Here is a 13,785-nt window from a genome sequence, read left to right on the forward strand (position 1 = left end):
AACCTCATCTTTTAACAAAAGGCATTTCCACAGGAAGATTCTGCACCAGTTCAAAAGCCGCTCTGGACCTTGGTGATCCCACATAAGCTATGTTGGGCAGGTAACCCAATTTAGTTCTAACTTCCATTTTAGGAGTGTGCGTGTGTGCGTGCGTGCGTGCATTTCCCCTTTTGTGTGGAATGAGTGTGGGTAGAGCGAGCAAAAAAGTTTGGTTACTGTAAATCACAGCCACATGGAAGTGTAACTAGTTCCTGCATCCTAAAAAGCATGCATTTTGTGGAGAACACTTCTCTCCTCTCCCTCATTTTAGCCTTTACTGCTGCAGCCAGAGGCAGTGGATTGCAAAATCAATGATGCAGTATCATGCCAACTTTACGGCTCTCCGTGGGATTTTTAATACAGGAGAAATGATGGCTGGGTAGCCAGGCCAGGCAGTTTCACCCTATTACTGTACAGATGCTCAGATCCTTTCTTGCAAACAACCAAGCGCACACACCATATAGTGAAAATGTGGGTGGGAAGCAAGCATTAACAACATTATTTCCTTTTTGTTTCAGGTGGAGGTGAGGGGACTTTTTTTTCCTCCAGGGTTGGCAATAGCGTGAACAAAGGACTGAATGACACTTTTTGCACACTCCCATTTGTCAACTTGAGTGAAAATGCTGATTGGCTCATTCTCTTCTCAGTTTCCCAAGTTCAGCAGGAATGAAGATGATAGGGAGATGGACTGGGCAGTAGAACAATGGCATGTGGAACTGAACAAGTTTATTTCTTTGCTCTTGCTTTCAGGGACAGCCGACAATCTGCTCTCAGCCTTCTAACATTCCGCTAGGCTTGCCCTGGCAAAGAATCTGTCACAACACCTGCTCGCTGGAATAACATCCCCCCAGAGGTTTGGACCACCCCAACCCTGAACATTTTTAGACAATCTTTAAAAACTTGGTATATTCTCCAAACTTTAGGGTAACTTTAGGATAAATACGTCAGTGTGTGGTCTGCCTTGGTGGTGGTGGTGTTTCACCTGCTCTGTTCTGCTCTATGATGTCATTTGCTTGTTTTTAAGTATTGTATCGGTTTTAATTTTACGCCACCTAGTTGTGTTGAGTTGGGCAACCTTTATAAATCTAAATTATAAATAAATAGCTTTTTGCACCAAATTCAAGTATTTCTATTCAGTTCTCCTGTTACGTATAATTGATCACCCTCTCCTATTTGACTGCTGCCATGGCTTAGTATTTTCAAAACTGTCAACTCACTCATAAACGTTCGTTTTTTCTCCCTCTGTTAAGGTACCTTAAGGGTCTCCTCTGTGTTCTCAGCATCTTCCCCTCTCTCTGCAACTTCCTTGGGTGAGCTCTTCAAATCCCATAATCCTCAGTACCCATATGCTAATAGTATCCGTTTTATTTTTCTTCCTATGCATCTCATACCTTCATCTGCTTGCTGAACTTGCAGTGAACCTTCAGAACCATCTCAGATGGTACTTATCCAATGCCAAACCACTTATTTTGCCTCCAGACCTTCCTCTCATTGATTCCTGACCTTATTCATCAACATCACAATCTATTTGAATCGCTCCGTCATAGACACTAAAGTTAATTGCCCAAAAGGGGATTTTCCCCACATACCTTCCTAGGGGAAGCTCCATCTACCTGGGGTCTCGGATCCATCTGCACAATATTCTGCCTTGCTTTCAGTTAGCCAAGCATTCCACCTGACTTTATTCCAAAAATAGAAGCAGCCAAGGAAAGAGAAGAATCAATCAGTTGCTAGATCATGATATTTCATGAAAAACTGTTTTTTGAGACTTCTGGCTCATTCTCTTAATTCCCATCTTTTTCACCAAACTTTCAGCACAAGTAACTGAATTTTCCAAAAAGATTTCTACTCCCTATTCTTATCTGTTTCCTCCACTGTCTGATTCTGACTGTAAACACTTGGGAATAATAATGTCACTAATTTTGCCAAGTCCACAAATGACTTTAAGTATGTATTTTATTTATATGATTTAGAAGGTGCCCAACTCCAGACAACTTCATGCAGCTTACATTTTAAAAAAGAAATAATAAAATAGACAAACAGATTAGGTATGTCCAGAAGAAAAAAAAACATATACATCAAGCAAAAAATAAGTTTATAGGGGCTTATAACCACCTTAACCCCAAGCCTGGGAGAAGAGCCAGGTTTTAAAAGACTTTCAGAACATCATCAGGGTGAGAGTCATGATGTGAGCATAAATAAATTATACCAACAGTAATAAAATGCAGGTACACATTGATTAAAAAAAATAGAAGTTGTCAAAGATAAGCTGAAAAAAGTTTTATCATGTTAAGATCAACTTTGTTAAAATTATTCTTAATATACATACTAGCTGGTAGGAGAAATCACTAAACACACAACCTGAATGTTCTCTCATTTAAATTCATATGTTTATGTATTTATTTATTTATCAAATTTTGCCACCACCCATCTCCCCCCAAAGGGGGGCCTCTGGGTGGTCTACAACCAGGATAAAACATTAAAATACCATAAAAATATAAATACAAATATAATGTGCAAATAAATACAGTATAAAATCCAGATGACGAGGCTAGTTGGAAAATCACTCTCATATATCTAAGAGGCCATTTAGGGCACTAACCATCTCCAGGAGTGATTGCTCCCACTCCTGCCCCATGCGAGGTGGCAAAACCAGGTTTTTAGTTGTTTACGAAAAGCCACAAGAGATGGAATTTGCCTTATCCCTGGGGGAAGAATGTTCCAAAGGGCGGGCGCCACTGCAGAGAAGGCGCGCTTCCTGGGCCCCGCCAGATGGAACTTTCTTACAGTCGGGGTCCGCAACATGCCCTCTCTGCATGATCGGGTGGGACAGGTAGTTGTAATGGGGATGAGGCGGTCCCTCAGGTACTCTGGCCCCATGCCATGTAGGGCTTTAAAGGTGATAACCAACACCTTGAATTGCACCTGGAAGCAAATCGGCACCCAGTGCAGCTCACGGAGCAGTGATGTAATATGTGCCGATCTAGGGGCATCAATAATTGCTCGTGCGGCTGCATTTTGGACCAGCTGTAGCTTCCAGATACTCTTCAAGGGTAGCCCCATGTAGAGCGCATTACAGTAGTCTATATGGGAGATGACCAGGGCATGAGTGACTGTGCGAAGGGCCTCCTGGTCCAGGAAAGGGCATAACATGAAGTTGTACAAAGACCCTCCTGGCCACGACTGCCACCTGTCCTTTGAGCAGGAGTCGTGAGTCCAGTAGGACCCCCAAGTTCCGCACCGGGTCTGTCTGGGGCAGTGCAACCCCATCCAGAACCAAAGATGTTAAATTCCCAGATACCAAGGAGCCCCCCACCCACAGCCACTCTGTCTTACCATATATTCATGTATTTATGGAATAATTTTATTTGATATTAATTACTTCTGTGTAACTATCCCTGTTTTACAATAGAAGACAGCAGTGCTTTTTTCCTTTTGCCAACTTGAAGCAAATTCAGACCAAGCCTACAGGCAGCTTTTCAAAAGAGGAAGTGATATAAATTCTTATTTTACACAAAACTCCTTTGTTAGCTTTGCGCTCTGATGTCTATAAACCTGTATCTATGGATATTCGGGGGGGGGGGATGTACTACTGATTCACATTTCCATTTCACATTGTCTTTGCTTTAGCTAATGTTTTTTCTAAATCTCTCCCATAAGCTTTCGTTGATAGTTCAACTGCAAGAGACAAGGGCTTCATTGTAAGCGATGAATGGACTGTCTCAAAGATTTAGCTCAGTGGAGGTTTCGATAATTCTTACTGCAGTCAGTTTGGGGTGATTGTGCCATGCTATGGTAAGAGGCCTGGGGAAAATAGGATACAGTGCTTCTCTGCTCCCAGCATTGGAATGCCCTACTGAAAACATTTCACCAGAGCATTTTCTACTCTCCACTGTTCCTTCTCTGATCATGAAAGGAATTGTCTTAGGATATCAACACCACAATTGTACTTGCAGAAACCTGAACACTTACAGGAGTCCTATGAGGAGATCTTGACTCCCTTCCATCACATAAGAAAACAAGACTGGTTACGTTTAATCCTCAAGTTATGACAGCAATTGGGACCAGAATTTTCATCACTAAGCGATGCAGTCATAAAGCACATGACTGTATCGCTTAGTGATGACAGTCCCTGCAGTCCCCATTGCCGTTAAGCAAGGATCGTGAGTTGTTGAGCAAGCGCTTCCTCGCAACTTCCTGCCAGCTTCCAACAAACAAAGTCAGTGGGCAAGTCAGCAGGAAGTTGCAAGTCCCAGGTGGTTTGCAAGCAGGCCAGCAGGCAGGCAAGTGGCTGCTTTCTCTGGGTGGGAAAGGGAGCGAGGAGGCATGCAGGTCACCAGGAGGCATGGTGTGAGCATAGCAGGGCTTGGTGTGGCTGCTGCCAAGTGGGGGAGGGTGTGCAAGGGTGCTTGAGTGGCTGTGGAGGCATAAGCACAGTGAGGCTCAGGGAAGGTGCGCAAATAGGTGATACTTACCCAAGCAACTTGTGACCTTCCCTGCCAGCTTCCCCATTGATTTTGCCTGTGGGAAGGTCGCAAATCACAATCAGGTGACCGTGGGATGCTGCAACCATTGTAAGTGTGAGCCAGTTGCCAAGTGCCCAGATCGCGATTTGAATTTTGAGGATTGATCGTAACCACCACTTGTTCAGTGCTATCATAACTTTGGTCACTGAATGAATGGTCATTAACTGAGGACTACCTGTATGCTGTTGCTGGAGGGAAGAGCTACTTCTCCCTACACATGTAATGCTGTTGAGGAAGATGGCATCAGATTTTTAAAACATCTCCAGCTGCTGACTGTAAAATGACTATTTCCCTGTCTGGGGAGAAGCAGGTGTGTCATGTTCACCGTTGCAATGATTGTTTTACATCGTAACGTTTCGCCTGCCATGGTGCTGATGCGCATTCCAGTTGGGAGGGAGCTGCTGAGAGATCTTGTACCAGGCTGTCTGTTTTCTTGGGGATGGAATGTGTTTGGGTTATTGTTGGTATTCAAGGTCTTTTTACCCGTTGATTAGCAGAACTCATTAGGGGCACCTGGGATGGGGAACTTGAAACGGTTATATGGGGGGAGGGCTCACTTTCGCACTGAGGGTTTTTAGTTTGTATTTGGCGCGCTTCTGCTCATTCTCAGCTTTCTTTGTACTTGCACACTATTCTTAAATAAACCATATTTGATTCAAGCTATCGCTTGTGAGCCTGAGTGTGTTTAGGATAGGCAACCATTACATAAAGCTGAGAAACTTTGTAATTCCCATTAACTCCTTCCAAGGCTATTCCTTGCGAGGAAATTAGTTAGCGATGACCGAATCAAGACCAACATCCGAGGGGCTGGAACCGCAAGCTGGTCCAGCACCGAAGAGCCCCATTCCCCCCGACCTTTCATTCTACCAGAGGGGCTCCAGCTCAAGCCCTGAGCTGGGGGGATCCAGCAATGAGGGTGAACCCAAGGAAGAGGCAGCTGGGACTTCTTGGAAGTATCGGTTCCCCTTGACTCCCGAGGGAGAGTCGACCAAAGTGGCCCCAGAGAAACAACCAGACACCCGGTGAGGGGAAGGATTACTGACCCCTGAGAGGGTGAGGAGGTTGGAGGCGAAGGTGGAGTTGATGGAAGACCTGCTGAAAACCCTCTCAATTGCGCTGGGTGACCAGGGAAGCCACGACGAGAGTCCTCGCTCTCCACAGCCCTCCTCCCCGCCTCCTAGTGGACCGCAGCTGATGCGGGGCCGGAGGAGACTGGGCCCCTACAGCTCAACCCGCAACTGGGTCCCCTCCAACCGGGAAGGTGGCAAAGGACTTTACTGTCAAATTTGATGGAGACCCCACCAAACTTTCCTTTTTCATGACCAACGCGAAAAACTACATGAAGCAATACGGGTCATGCTTCACCTCGGAAGAGGCTAAGATATCAGCCATCACCCCTAAGCTGAAGGGCAGAGCAGCGGACTGGTATGTCCAACTGACTGAAGCGGAAGCTCCTGAGCTCGGGTCGTTCGACGACTTCATGTTCACCTTGAAGCTGTTCTTTGAAGACCCCCTAGCCAAAGCCAGGGCTAAGGAGGCGCTCAAGGAACTCACCCAAGGACCCAGGTCGGTAGCTGATTATGCCCTTGAATTCAAAGCTTTGGTGGGCAAGGTTCCCGACTGGTCCCAATCAACGCTCATCGAGAGATTCAAAGAAGGACTCAACCGAGATGTCCTCCAGTGGGCGCTGGGCAGAGATGATCCAGAGTCACTGTACGAGTGGATTTGCCTGGCTGGAAAAGCTGAGCATGCTCAGTGCACCTACATGCAGACCCGTCAAACCGAGAAGACAACAACCCTATCGCGGGGACCCCGAAGCAGAGCAACAGCTGCCTCACCAAGCCACCGAGCTGGAGAAGAGGAGAAGGATCGCCGCTATGTGCAAGGGCAGTGCCTCCGTTGTGGGAAGGGAGGCCATCGAGCCGCTGAGTGCCCGAAGCTCAAGTCTGGAGAGCAGACAACGAAAGCCCCGGCTAAATCGCCCCAGCCGTCACGCCAGACAACCGCAGCCAAAGGCGCTACTGATCTGGAGGAAGCCCTGTATCTCTACGCAGAGGTTGAAGAAGATGCAAAAGAGCCGGCAGGAAACGCCAGCCACCTGCCCTGAACGGTGCCCTGGGGCAGGTGGAGGAAGATGGGCGTGAGGACTCTATGGTGAGTGCTGATTGCCCCACCCTGGCAGTGAAAGTGAAGCTGGGCTCCCGCACCCGGACCACAGAAGTTTGGGCTCTGGTTGACTCTGGGTGCTCGAGATGCCTCATCCACCCGGATCTAGTGACTGCCCTAGACCTGCCCAGTTTCCCTCTCCAGCAGTCTTTACTCTTTACCCAGCTAGACGGGTCAACAGCGGGAGGGGGTCCAGCAACTCATTTTACTGGGACTGTAGCAATGCAAATGGGCAGCCACAAAGAGGCTTTAAAATTCATCATTGCCCCTGTGGGCAATCCCATGGTAATTCCAGGGATCCCTTGGCTAACTTGGCAAAACCCCTACATAAACTGGCAACACCGAACCCTTACTTTTAGCGATGGGTTTTACCAAGCCCCTCCAGTGGGGAGACCCTTAAGTGGAGGGGGAGCCAGGGCTTCAATTGCAGTGCCACGCCCCATCTTACCGCAGCTTGAAGGGCTGCCAGACTGCTACAGAGACTTTGAAGATGTTTTTGGGGAAATGGAGGCAGACCAGCTACCACCCCATCGTAGAACTGACTGTGCAATTGAATTACTCACCAACACGCAGCTGCCTAAACCGAAAATTTACCCAATGACCAAAAAAGAACTAGAGGCATTGTGTGAGTTCATTGACAAAAACCTGGCACGAGGATTCATTGAAACTGCCAACTCCCCAGTAGGCGCGCCTGTCCTCTTTCGGGAAAAGAAAGACGGCACCCTCAGACTCTGTACAGACTATCGGGGGTTAAATTCAGTCTCCCTATGAAACAAATATCCTCTGCCTCTAATGAAAGACATGTTAGCCCACCTGTCAAAAGGGAAAATTTTCTCTAAACTCAACCTCCGTGAAGCCTACTTTCGCATACGCATACGGGCTGGAGATGAGTGGAAAACCACTTTTAATTGCCCATTGGGCTCCTTCCAGTACAAGGTCCTCCCATTCGGCTTAGCCGGCGTGCCTGGAGTTTTCATGCAACTAATTAATGAAGTGTTACATGATCACTTATTTAAGGGGGTCTTAGTCTATTTAGACGATGTACTGATTTACTCTGAAACCGAGGAGGAACATGAACGCCTTCTTCGGCAGGTATTAGAAAAACTGAGGGCAGCCAAATTGTATGCCAAGCTGTCCAAATGTGAATTTCACAAAACCCAGCTAGACTATTTGGGCTATTGGGCCTCTGACAAGGGGATCAAGATGGACCCTGAAAAAATTAGAGCCATCTTAAATTGGGAATGCCCTCGCACCCGATGCCAGCTGCAAAGTTTTTTGGGGTTCAGCAACTATTACCGCCAGTTCATCCAGGGGTTCACTGAAATTGCCTTGCCCCTTACTGACCTGCTTCGCACGAAAGGGTTGGGTGAAACACGTAAGGTAAAGCACCCCGGGGCAGTGTTGAATTGGACTCCAGAATGCCAAGCTGCATTTGAGAAACTAAAGACCTTCTTTATTGCGGAACCCATTCTGAGGCACCCTGATCCTGAACGCCCCTTTGTTGTCCAAGTAGAGGCCTCTGACTTTTCTATTGGAGCTATATTGTTGCAAAAGGACTCTGACGACATCCTAAAACCCTGCGCTTATCTGTCCAGGAAATTTTCTGAGACTGAGCGCCAGTGGCATGTTTGGGAGAAGGAGGCTTTTGCTGTCAAAGCTGCTCTAGAAACTTGGCGCCACCTCCTTGAGGGGACTGCCTACCTGTTCGAGGTTTGGACGGACCACAGAAATTTGGAGGCTTTCCGCACCCCCCGCCGCCTGAGCCCCAAACAAATTCGCTGGGCTGTTTTTCAGTCAGTTTAACTTCCAACTGAAGTTCATACCTGGCAAGAAAAACTTCCTCGCGGACACTTTGTCCCGCTTGCTGCAAGACTTTGACCACACCCCTCAAGTAATTGGCACCGTTCTCTCTTCACCACAACTGGGACTGGCTGCAGTCACCTGAAGCCAAACCCGTGCTCTGCCTCCACAGAGCACCACCCCAACCCCGCCTAGCAAGCCGCCGCTCCCTTGTCAATTACAATCAGATTTTCTGCAGGCAGTGAAATCTGACACTTGGTTACTAGCTAATCAGGACAAGGTATCCTTTAAGGATGATCTCGCATGGCTCAGCCGCCGCCTTTATGTTCCTGAAACTTTACAAGCTTCAGTGTTACAACGATCCCATGATGATAAATTGGTGGGCCATTTCGGTTTCGTCAAAACCCTGCATTTGGTACGCCGCCAATTTTGGTGGCCGTTACAGCGGGATGTCAAAGACTATGTTGCCTCTTGCCCTATGTCATGTTCATCGTTCCAATGTTCTGAATACATCATAACGTTTCGCATGTCACTTTCCTGATCCGTGTTTGCTGAGTGGAGATTTCCAGCCGTGCCAGGCTGTAATCTCCTTACTGTAACTGTGGAATGTATGTTTGGGTTATGGAATGTGTTCAAGGTTACGTTCTCAGGCCGATGTGGTCAACGGTTGCTAACACCTGGGAGGGGGTGGTTGCTAAGTGGGAGCGAGGGCGGAACCAGGTTTGAAGCGAGGGTTTTTAGTTTGTATTTGGCGCGCTTTTGCTCATTCTCAGCTTTCTTTGTATTTGCACACTATTCTTTCAATAAATCAGTTTTCATTAAGAACCCACTTGTGAGGCTGAGTATGTCAGAATAGGCAACCATTACATAAAGCTGAGAATTTAAAACTCTTACCACTAACCTCCTTCCAGTATTACTGTGAGGAAATAAAGTTAGTGATGACTGAACCTACTTCCCGCTCGGGAGAGAGTGCGGATTCCAGCGTGGGGGAAACGGATTCCATGAGGCAAAGAAGGGAAAGGACCCTCACGCCGGAGTCGGAGGAGCTGTCGGAGTCCTCGGACGCCAGCTCAGCTACTGCGAAAGCGGTAAAGTCCAAGGTGGTCAGAAAGGATGAGGGAGCCCGGTCCGGAACGCCCCAGGCACCTGGGAAGCCAAGGTATCCGCTGTCCCCAGATGTGGCCATAAGGGTGAGGAGTGGGTTGGACGTCTCTGAGGCCAGTGAGAAATCACAGAGATTGGAAGCCCGGGTAAAGTCTCTAGAAGACATGATGGCAAGGATGTCATTTGCGAGGGGCAGCCAGGATAGAGGAAGAAGGGAGTATCACTACAGACGGTCGTCTCCATCTGTTTCTCCCTCCCCCCCCCGAGTGTGAGGAGGAAAGACCGGAGGAGGTACTGGGGGGGATCGCCACTGCGCAGTCCCCGGCGGGCGTCCCCATCGCCCCTGCGGTGGGCTGAGGATGCAGGGAGGGGATGAAGCAGGGATCAGAAGAAAAGTCCCAAAGTCGGAGTTGCGAGGTCCCCCCCCCCTCGGGAGAAGAGGTCTCCAGAGCCCAGGAGGAGGGCCGGGGGGAAAGAGAGGAAGAGCAGCCCACAAAGAGCCAGGTATAGGGATTTCACTGTCAAATTTGATGGAGATCCCACAAAACTGTCATTCTTCCTGACTAATGCGAAAAGCTATATGGAGGAGTTTGGGAGGATGTTTCCTTCGGAAAGGGCAAAGATAAACGCTGTAGCTACCCAACTGGAGGGGAGGGCAGCTGACTGGTTTGTCCAATTAACCGAAATGGACGCCCTGGAGTTGGATGATTTCAGAGACTTTCTGTGGGCGCTAAAAATGCATTTTGCTGACCCGTTAGCAAAAGAAAAAGCTAAAGTGGCTCTGAGGAAACTGATCCAAGGATCAAAGTCCGTGGCAGATTATGCCCTAGAATTCCAAGCCCTAGCGGCCAAGGTGGATGATTGGTCGCCAACCACTCTAATAGAAATGTTCAAAGATGGAATGAGACCCGACTTACTGAGATGGGCGTTAGGAAGGGCAGATCCGCTCACCCTATATGACTGGATTCAACTAGCGGCGAATGTCGAGCAAGCCCAGGCTAGGTTCGCACAAACCAAGAGGGGTCCCAAGCAAATGGCCATGACGAGGACGGCTAAGCCACCGGCCACCACTGGCAGAGCGGGACGTACGGCCTGGCAGGAGGAGAGGGAGAGCCGTTTTGCGAAAGGGCAATGCCTGCGATGTGAGAAGGAGGGGCACCGAGCAGCGGCGTGCCCACAGAGGAAGACTGAGGAGCATCCGGCAAAGCCGTCAGGGAAATCCCCCTCCGTGCCCAGGAAGATGAAGGCAGTGATGGCTGAAACCGAGGCTGAGAACGTTCCTTTCTATGGGGATGAGGCGGAGCTTGAGCCGTCTCAGCCGGCGGGAAACGCCAGCCACCTGCCCTAAGAGGCGCCGCTGGGCAGGTGGTAGAGGAGGGGCGCGACCACGCTTCAGTGAGTGGAAACTTCCCTACCCTGACCGTGAAGGTGAAATTGCGGTCACGGACACGGACTGTGGAATTGTGGGCGATGGTGGATTCGGGGTGCTCACGGTGTTTAATGCACCCTGATGTGGTAGCTGCATTAGAGTTACTCACGTTCCCTTTGAAACGGCCCATGATCTTCACCCAATTAGATGGACCTACGGCCGGGGGGAAACTGGTGACTCACTCCACAGAGATGGTGGCATTGCAAATGGGTAGCCACTGGGAGAAACTGCCTTTTGTGGTAGCGCCTGTGGGGGGTCCATTTGTCATTTTGGGGATGCCTTGGTTTGTTCAGCAAAACCCACACATAAATTGGGTGCACAGGACTGTGACTTTTGCAGATGGATTCTACAAAGCCCCTGAGGGGGATGAATTGGACAATGGCGAGGTGGGGAGGGCGGCAGCAACAACTCCGCATCTCCTTACTGGTCCGCTAGACGGACTGCCGGAGCAATACCAAGACTTTGCAGATGTGTTTGGCGAAAAGGAGGCGGATCAGCTACCACCGCACCGCAAAACTGACTGTGCCATAGACTTTATCCCTAATGCAAAGTTGCCTAACCAAAAATTTATGCTATGACCCAGAAGGAACTGGCAACGCTAAGAGAGTTTATCGATAAAAATCTAGCCAGGGGGTTTATCGAACCAGCCAGTTCCCCAGTAGGTGCTCCTGTTCTCTTCAGACCAAAGAAAGATGGGACTTTGAGATTATGCACAGATTTCTGTGGATTGAATGCAGTATCAATATTGAATAAATATCCCGTCCTGTTAATCAAGGACATGTTATCACATCTGGCGAAGGGGAAAAAATATTTTCTAAGTTGGATCTGTAAAGGTAAAGGTAAAGGTTTCCCTTGACGTAAAGTCCAGTCGTGTTCGACTCTAGGGGGCGGTGCTCATCTCTGTTTCTAAGCCTTAGAGCCAGCGTTGTCATAGACACTTCCAGGTCATGTGGCCAGCATGACGACACGGAACGCCGTTACCTTCCCGCCGAAGCGGTACCTATTGATCTACTCACATTTGCATGTTTTCGAACTGCGAGGTGAGCAGGAGCTGGGACTAGCAACGGGAGCTCACCCCGCCGCGCGGTTTCGAACCGCCGACCTTCCGATCGACAGCTCAGTGGTTTAACCCGCAGCGCCACCGCGTCCCTATAGTTGGATCTGAGGGAGGCATATTTCCGTATTCGCATAAGGGAGGGGGATGAATGGAAAACTGCTTTCAATTTTCCTTTGGGCTCTTTCCAATATAAAGTGTTACCTTTTGGGTTGGCGGGAGCACCTGGGGTTTTTATGCAATTGATTAATGAGGTCTTGCATGACCATTTATTTAAAGGGGTCTTGGTGTATTTGGACGATGTATTGATCTATACTGAAACAACTGAGGAACATGTAGAGCTGGTCAGACAAGTGCTCAGCAAGCTGAGAAAGGCTGAACTGTATGCTAAATTGTCTAAATGTGCTTTCCATAAATCTCATATTGACTATTTGGGCTATAGAATTTCAGACAAGGGTATTGAAATGGATCCAACTAAGATTGAAACCATTCTGGCATGGGAGCCACCACGCACGCGTAGGCAGCTCCAAAGTTTCCTCAGTTTCGCCAACTATCGCCAGTTCATCCAGGAGTTCGCAGAGATAGCATTGCCCCTGAGTTGCTAAAAACTAAAGGGCAGGGGGACACACGGAGGACAAAGAATCCGGGGGCGCTGCTGATATGGATGCCTGCATGCCAGGTGGCTTTTGACAAACTTAAAAAACTATTCACAGCAGAACCCATTCTACAACATCCAAATACTAGCAAACCATTTGTGGTGCAAGTGGATGCCTCGGATTTTTCCATTGGAGCACTCCTGCTACAAGCAGATGAGTCGGGATGTTTGAAGCCTTGTGCTTATCTCTCCCGTAAATTCTCTGAGATGGAAAGGCGGTGGCACGTTTGGGAGAAGGAGGCTTTTGCTGTTAAAGGTGCTTTAGACACTTGGCGCCATTTGCTGGAGGGGGCTACCCACCCTTTCGAGGTTTGGACTGACCACAAAAACCTCGAAGCACTCAGTGCACCTCGTAAGCTCAACCCAAAGCAAATTAGATGGGCTCAATTCTTCAGCCGTTTTGATTTCAAGTTAAAATTTATCCCGGGAAAGAAAAACTTTCTGGCTGATGCACTGTCCCGCAGACCCCAAGATTCCAGTGCTGTGCCTGATATCGTAGGGACGCTATGGACGGAGCCTCAACTACGTCTGGCAGCTGTGACCCGCAGCCAGACTCGCGCACAGCAACCAGACGCTTCACTTTCACCCCGTCCGGGACGTTTGCCAGTTCTCTCGGACTTGCAACAACAGTTTCTTTCCCAATTGAAATCTGACACTTGGTTGCAAGCGAACTTACACAATGTTACTTTTGACGGTGATTTTGCTTGGAAAAACGATCGTCTCTATGTGCCTGATATTTACGCAAAGACATTTTGCTCTGTTGCCATGATGACAAACTGGCTGGGCATTTTGGGTTTGTTAAAATACTCCATTTGGTTAGACGCCAATTCTGGTGGCCAACAATAAGGCGGGATGTTAAAGACTATGTTGCCTCCTGCCCTGTCTGCGCTGGCCCCAAACGGAAGGTTGGTAAGCCCCAAGGGTTGTTGCAACCAGTGGCCAGTCCCTCTCGCCCCTGGGAGGAGATCTCTATGGATTTTATCGTGGATTTACCTCCAAGCCAGAGGAAAAC

Source organism: Candoia aspera, chromosome 1 (assembly GCF_035149785.1).
Source record: "Candoia aspera isolate rCanAsp1 chromosome 1, rCanAsp1.hap2, whole genome shotgun sequence".
NCBI lineage: Eukaryota > Metazoa > Chordata > Lepidosauria > Squamata > Boidae > Candoia > Candoia aspera.